The following is a 7487-nucleotide window of genomic DNA, read 5'->3' as shown; positions in this document are numbered from 1 at the left end:
GGACTTTGCAGGACTGGGGCCTTCCTAAGTTTGTTCTGAAGAGGCAAGGCATGGCCTCACAGGTGAGGATGACTGGTAACTCACAGCACCTGGTGGCAAGAGCTGGGAAGGGATAGAAGGTCAGCATTTCCCTTCGGCTCTTTGCCACAGCAACACGTTCCCTGCCTTATCACATGTGGCTCCTTGACTCCTTGCTTCTTGATCCTCAGACCCTTGACTTCGTGACTCCTTCCTTCCTGACCCTCAGACTCTTGGTTTCTTGACTCCCGGCTCTCTGACCCTCGGACTCTTGGCTTCCTGACTCCTGGCATCTGGACTCCTGTTCCTGCTCCCACTCTGCCATCTTGCCCCCAGTCCCAACGTCCCCAGCCAGGACTTCAATTGCCCATGAACCGGACCATGACAACTGCCAGTTAGCTTCTTCCACTGTTCATGGCTCAGTTTAGATTGCTGACCATAGTGCAGCCCAGCCCTGATATTACCCTTTAATTGGTTTTCTGTCTCAGTAGGAGTTCTCAAATCACCAGCGTCTTCACTTTGTCCAACCTGGACTTGAGTTTAGGCAGAGCCTTAGATAGTTGTTGTTTTTTGCCCTGGGTGAAGACTATATGTATGCAAATGAACAAAGTTTTATTTTCCCCTAACTGGGTCTTTGACACGGGTGAAATAAAAGCTACTTTCACCCTGGTTCAGTTATAACCTTCTCTCATCCCATCTCAGCCCTAGTCTCTCACATCTGCCAGCCCAGGTTTGATTCCATTACAATGAAATCTCTGCCATAAAATTTACATCTCTGTGTGTGTGTGTGTGTGTCTGTGTGTAGATAGATAGATGGTAGATAGGTAGGTAGATAGGGGAATTCTTATTAAATATATACTCTATCTAAGGCTAGGGTTTTAAACAGCACATTTAATTATTCTTCCTGAATAGCCGTCTAAACTTGTTATACTTGGTAGCTGCAAATATTGGATGAGCCGCATGGCCAGCAAAGGGGTCCCAGAGTTTAATGAGTAGGAGCTAAAATATCTACATATCCATCTGGTCAAGGTTAAGATCAATTTATTGAATAGGAGATAGTCATGCCTCTTCTGTGACCCCCCTCTCCCCCCCCCACTTGCTAAAGCTGATTACAATGACCTTTAATCGTCTTTAATTTTACACTGCATTGTGACATCCGCTAACCTCTGCCTCCTGGACATCGAAAGCAAATCACATGGTGGGGCTAGTAGTCAAAAATTAGCTGCACATATGTCTCCATCCAGCTCGGAGCAGAATTTTAATGACTTGTTCCATGAGTCACACATTTGCGAATTGGTGAAAATGACAATATTAACTTGTTGAACAGCAAACTCAGATTTCAGACCATATTTGTACAGTGAACACCAAGCACAGAGGGTGATCAAGGGATATGAAAGCTGAAAGTTCAAAATGAGCAGAATGCTGACATTTGGACTTAATCAGTGTGCATTTCTGTATAAACATATTTAGGATCAGGGTGCTAGTTTATTGATGTGCCGCTTATGCCTACTTACTCTCACATTCATTTCCACCTTTAATTACAAGGTAATTAAGCAGCAGGAGGAGGCTATGCATATTGGTATACTCACTCCTGGCCTACAACTTGAACAAAATTCTTCACTTTTGGATGATGGTTGTTGGAGCTGCAACCTTTGGGTCAAACTCAAATGTCTAAGCGTATATAGAAGAATCACACTTAGCAGGACTAACATATTGCTGAAAGGAAGAAAAAATTGAGGCACTAAGAAGCAATTTCCCAGTTTGATTCTGAAGAAGCATAAAACGAGATGTAATACTGTAAATCACTTCATTGTGTGTATTATTTGGAGAAGTTCATTGTATCATATATAGTGGCTGTAGCCTGGAGAATTCATGTTTCTTAATATTGTATTATACATACATATAACTCCATATGTTTACAGGTATCGTTGTTTGTGTTTAAATAATTAATTTTTTGGTATCATTTCATTTTCGCTTGGGTTCCTGTGACTTTGTATTTTTCTTACTCAAATCCCCGCTTAGTCGTGAAGCTTACTGGGTCACCTTGGGCATGTCATAGTCTAGTTACCTCACAGGGTTAGTGTGAGGAGAAAATGTGGAGAAGAGACATTCACACTTCCTTGAACAGCTTGGAGGAAAGGTAGAAACCAAATGTAATGATAAAATAAACAGCAAGCACAGTGAAATTAAAACATGACCAAGCAAAAAGCACACTGAAATTAAGGAGGAGCAAGAAACTGAGTTGGAAAAATGCCTTCTTAAAATCTGGCTATTGTTTCTGTAATTGTCAGAAGGTGGAGGGATTGCATAGAATAGCTAATGCAAAATAAGTATTGGGGGGGAGAGAGATACTTCCCTACAAAAGCCTTGTCTCCTCCTCACTTGGTTCAATAATTCTTGACAAGTTTCTTCGTCAGCATGTTCAGTCTGTAATTTAAAGAAATGAGTATTGGTAATAAGTCTGCCTTTAATGGCTCATTCCATTAACAAGTCTGTGGCTATTTCTGCTGATAGGAATCATCTGTTCTTAAAGCTTACTGATATCTGATGATGTACAGTGATTGCTTATTTCTGCATACCAGACAATTATGGCTCTGCCTGATCCCCAAATGAGCCACTCAATTATATATGCGTGCATATAAATGCCAACGTTTCCAAGAGTAATCAAGTTATTTATCCGACCATGATGCTGCCATTGTAGGTTGAAAGAAAGGGAAAATATGTGGAAATATAGGACCATAGCACACTTCCAGCCAGTATTTTACCTGTGATCCACATGCAAATTGCAAATTCGTCAGACTCTTCTTGCTGCTCAGAGATTGTTTTACTGAAGAAGGTTCAAGACTTAAGGGTATCTACAAATGAGAAAGTTCTAAATGCTTAGTAATTGCTGTCAGTAATTAAATCTGAAATCCGAAGATTTCAGGGCAGTTCACAATGTTACTTTTGGTTTGTCTGTCCCCAGATCTGAAATAAAATGGAATACAACTCACCACATGACTTTCCCTCTGGACTTTTGTTTTTACATCACAAAGCGCCTTTGCAGAAACACAGGCGACCTCATCTTGACAAATGTAGTACAAAACCATGAAACCCCTTCGTCTCTCATATAGATACGTTTACTTTCTCTAAGCCCTCTTACACGTTGAAAACCATAATAGAAGAAATAAATCAGTACCAACCTCAACAGAAACAAAAAGTGTTCAGCAAGGACAAAGGGAAAGCAACACGTTCAGTCAAAAATACAAGTACAAGGAAAGTTAAATTGCTAAATGATGCCTTCTATAGGTCAAATATCCCACATATTTCACCAGGGTTTCACTCACTCCCCCGCACCTTATGCTGGATTCTGAGAAGACATTCAGAGGCCAAGAAGTATGCGTACAAAGATTCGCAAAATGTTTAGGGGTATGCATCCCCCTGCAACCCCCCAGAAAAAAGCACTGAGTAAACGCTACACAAATCTGGCTTGGAGTCCCTAAGACAGTTAAATGGTGCCTTGCATGCCTCCTTCTGGCAATTCCTGCAGCCAAGCTGGTGGCAAATGTATTGCTCTGCTTTCCTTTGGACCACATCAGCAAGGCCAAGAGTGGGGTCTTGTTGTGTGGGCAGCCCAAGACCACCATGCACAACTCCCAGGCTTTTTTCTGGATGAAGTCATTTCGGTGCTGCTAATGCAGCGAATTGACTTCATCCCTGGAAGTGCACTCCATTGTCTCTAAAGGCAAGCAAGGGGCCAACAACAACATATATACATCAAGAAAGGGTGGCAAAACCCTCCACCAATGCTCCTGCGAAACTCTGCCACCAAACTTCCTTCCATAGCACCAGTTGTTTGGGTAACTTACTAACACCTTGCTTGATTTATTGTCCTCACTGCTAAATAAAACTGATAGAAGTGGAAGCAGATCCATGTGTCATGCAGCTTTGGGGCATTTTCAAGCCAACTTGTCATCCATGTGACTGACAACAAATTAGGAGAAAGCTGCCTCTGTTAGTCATCTGTGTGCATCATATTAAGGGAGGGAGGGAAACTTGGTCCATTTATTCCAGTTTCAACACTGGTTTGTAAGAAAGCCTGGAGGCTTCCTCACTACAACCAAGTTGTCATCTGGTGGAAGTCAGGGAATTAAAAACAACACCAACACCAACATGTGCATCTAAATGGCAGCATATGGTAGTGACCCAAAAACAAATACCCCAAGTAGGATGGAAAGGTAAAAGATAAAAAGACTTGCCATAAAAATAAAAGTGGCTATTTAAATGCAGTTTCAAAATAATGGGGCATAATATTTCAATAATGCAATAAGGGCTTGGAAAGCAAAAACCAGGTTTGAGGGGGCCATGGGCAATGTGTTCTCTGGTGGGCCCCCTCCCCTGACAATCTTACTTGGCTGTGGTGACAGCAATGCAAGCAGTTTGGGAACATTGGATTGTCAGAAGCAGATTGATGTGACCTTGATGAAGGACTTTGAGATTGAGTCACATTCTGCCTTGGGACTAGCATGTCTGACTGTACTTTTCATTCTGTCTTAACCTGCAAATAACATAGCATTTTCACAAAGGAACCACCATGGTGGTGCAGAGCATTCTCCTCCAGGGCAGGCCTCTATGCTATAACCGAGGGATGAGGAACCTCAATCCCAGGCTGAAAGTAACCCTTCAGCCCTATCAGACTCCCGGAATTCTCCCCAAGCCACGCCCTCTCTCCTCAAGCCACGCCCCTCACTGGTCCAGCTCCACACCCCAAGTGTTTTTGCCTGGCTCGAATTTGTCCTAAACTGATAATACCTCTTGCCTGTCTGGATCATCGAGAAGGATTTGTGAGTAGGAACTAGGTCTCTGCCCTGGATTTGTGGTGCCCTCTAGTAATGTTCCCCCCAAATCTGATCAGTTAAAAGGGTTAACCTGCACTCACCTAAACAAAAGACATTCAACCTTGTACTCATGTCTAGTGTATATAATTAACACATACTTTGAAAGCATTTTGAAACGGCATCTGGTTGCTTGATTTTGTTAGTTGTTTTTAATGTGGTGCTCTACTCCATGCATGTCTGCTTAGTAGAAAGCTCAACTGATCTCAGTGGAAATTGTTCCCTGTTAAGTGCATAGGATTTCAGCCTAAGGGTGGAATTTACCTGGGACTAGATTGCACTGAACGCAGTGGGAAGTGACTTCCAAGTGGGAATGCCCAGGATCACACTCTTAAGAGCCTGGTACTTTTAATTGCAAATATTTAGAATGGAAAGCCAGGGTGGTGTAGTGGTTAGAGTGCTGGACTACGATTTGAGAGACCAGGGTTCGAATCCCCTCTCAGCCATGAAGTGACCTTGGGTCAGTTACTGTCCCTCAACCTAACCTACTTCACAGGACTGTTGTGATGATAAACTGGGGAAAGAAAAACCATGTAGAACATCTTGGACTCCTTGTGGGTGGGGAACAGAGGTGGCAGATAAAACATAATAAACAAACAAGAGGGGATTGTAGGGAAAGACCTTCCAAAAAAGCTGAAAAACATCTTCATGTATGCGACAACGGCCGCAAGAGTTCTGGTAGCACAAGGATGGAAGACTTCAGAAACCCCTACTAAAGAATCATGGCAAGAAAAATTGATGGACTATGCAGAACTGGCAAAACTGACATATAAGCTACAGGACAAGGATAACTGTGACTTTAAGGATGAATGGGAACCTTTTGCAAAGTATCTGAAGACGCAACAAAGTGAATTTGACTACTTGGCAGGTTTTGAATAAACATTCACAAACTTTTTATTGATAATAATCAGCTAAATAGTTTGAGGATCTATACAACTTTGTAACATGCAGAAAACAGCAGTCTCAGAGAAACCAAAGACTGGAACTGAGGGAAGTCGGGGGGTGGGGGTGGGCGGGTTTTGTGTGGGAGGGGGGAGGGAGGAAAAATGGGGGGACGGACAAAAATAATATGTTTTTGGATAATATGTCTTGTTTTAATTTTAAATAAAAAAATTAAAACAAACAAACAAGAGTTCAAATCAAATGCCTCTTTAGTGGAACAGCTTCCACTTAGTGGCAAGGCAACTGTTTTGCATGCAAAAGCACATGTTCAATCCCTAGAATGTGCAGACAGGGCTGGGAACATTTCTTGCCTGAAACCAGAGACAGCAGCTCCCATTCAGTGTAGACAAGACTGACTTTGATAGACCAGTGATCCAACATGGTACATAAGGCAGCTGTCTATGTGAAAATGCGGGTGTTTGTGCGCAGCTCTTCCTCATCGCCAGAGAGGACAACATGGGCATAGCCGGGGGGGTGGGGGGGCACCAAAGCAAGTAAATAAATAAAAAATACTTAACTAAAAGTAGAAATTGTAGAAAGGTTTTGACAGGTTTTTCTGAACACTTGGTGCCAAAAGAAAGTAATTTAAAGCAACTGTTGTTGAGACATTTCATTCTGAATCTGCTGGACAGAGGATGTTGACAGGTGGGTGTCCTGCCCCCCCCTAACACAAATCCTGGCTATGCCCATGGAGGACAATATCTAGCATCCCTTTGGTCCCCCCCCCCACATATTTTTTGGAGGGGGCCAGTCTCCCCAAAGTTAATGGGTATTGCCATTCAAATAGTGTGTATGCACAGCATCAAGTGATCAATTATGTGAGGAATGGGGAAAATTTTAAAACTTAAAGACCACTGTAAACAGTTAAAATCGTTAGTAGGATTGGAATAGCACTTGTCGTTTAAGGTTGATTCTGGACATAATGGAAGAAGTAAAGGATGTGGATTATGGTAAAAGATGCAGGAGATGCATTGATAATAGGACCTACATAGGGGAGGATGGAGAATCCATGGAATCTTGTTTTTATGATTTATGTTTGACATATCTCTGTAAAATTTGAAGCTGAAAAATCAAATAAATAAATGTAATTAAGCTGTTAATTATGCGGGGCGGGGCTTACCTGCCCCTCCCTCCATATTTTATTCAATTTTTTTTTATTAATTTCCACAAAATTATAAAACAAAACACACAAACATAAATCATAACCTTCTTAAAATTACACTTATTAACATCGTTAAGTGACTTCCTCGCTTCCCCTTGGTTGAATTTCCATGCATATCCTTATAACGGCTTTCCAAGTCCATCTTTTATTCAAGTTAGCGCCCCTGCTCAGCGTGCATTTTGCGTTTGCGCAACCAGCAGACCACCTCCGAGGCTCCTCTTTCCCTCGCCCGCGTTTCTTTTGCGCGCAGCCCAGAGTTCCTTTAAGGACTGCCGCTCTGCTTGCTCTGCCCTGGAGCCAACGCTCCGCACGATCGGGTAAATCTTCGCTGCCAGCTTTGCAAATCCGACGGAAGGAAGAGGGAGAGCGAGGAATGACTAAGCGACCTCCCGGCGCCTCCGCTCCGCTCGCTCGTACCGTATAAAGGGCCTCTCCACCAGCGAGGGGGTCGCAATGGACCGCCGCCGCCGCCCGCGTCCAAGTTGGCAGCA

Source organism: Podarcis gaigeae, assembly GCF_964106915.1.
Source record: "Podarcis gaigeae genome assembly, chromosome: 10".
NCBI classification, from domain to species: domain Eukaryota; kingdom Metazoa; phylum Chordata; class Lepidosauria; order Squamata; family Lacertidae; genus Podarcis; species Podarcis gaigeae.
The sequence above is the reverse complement of the archived record's forward strand: the minus strand, read 5'-3'. Positions refer to the sequence as shown.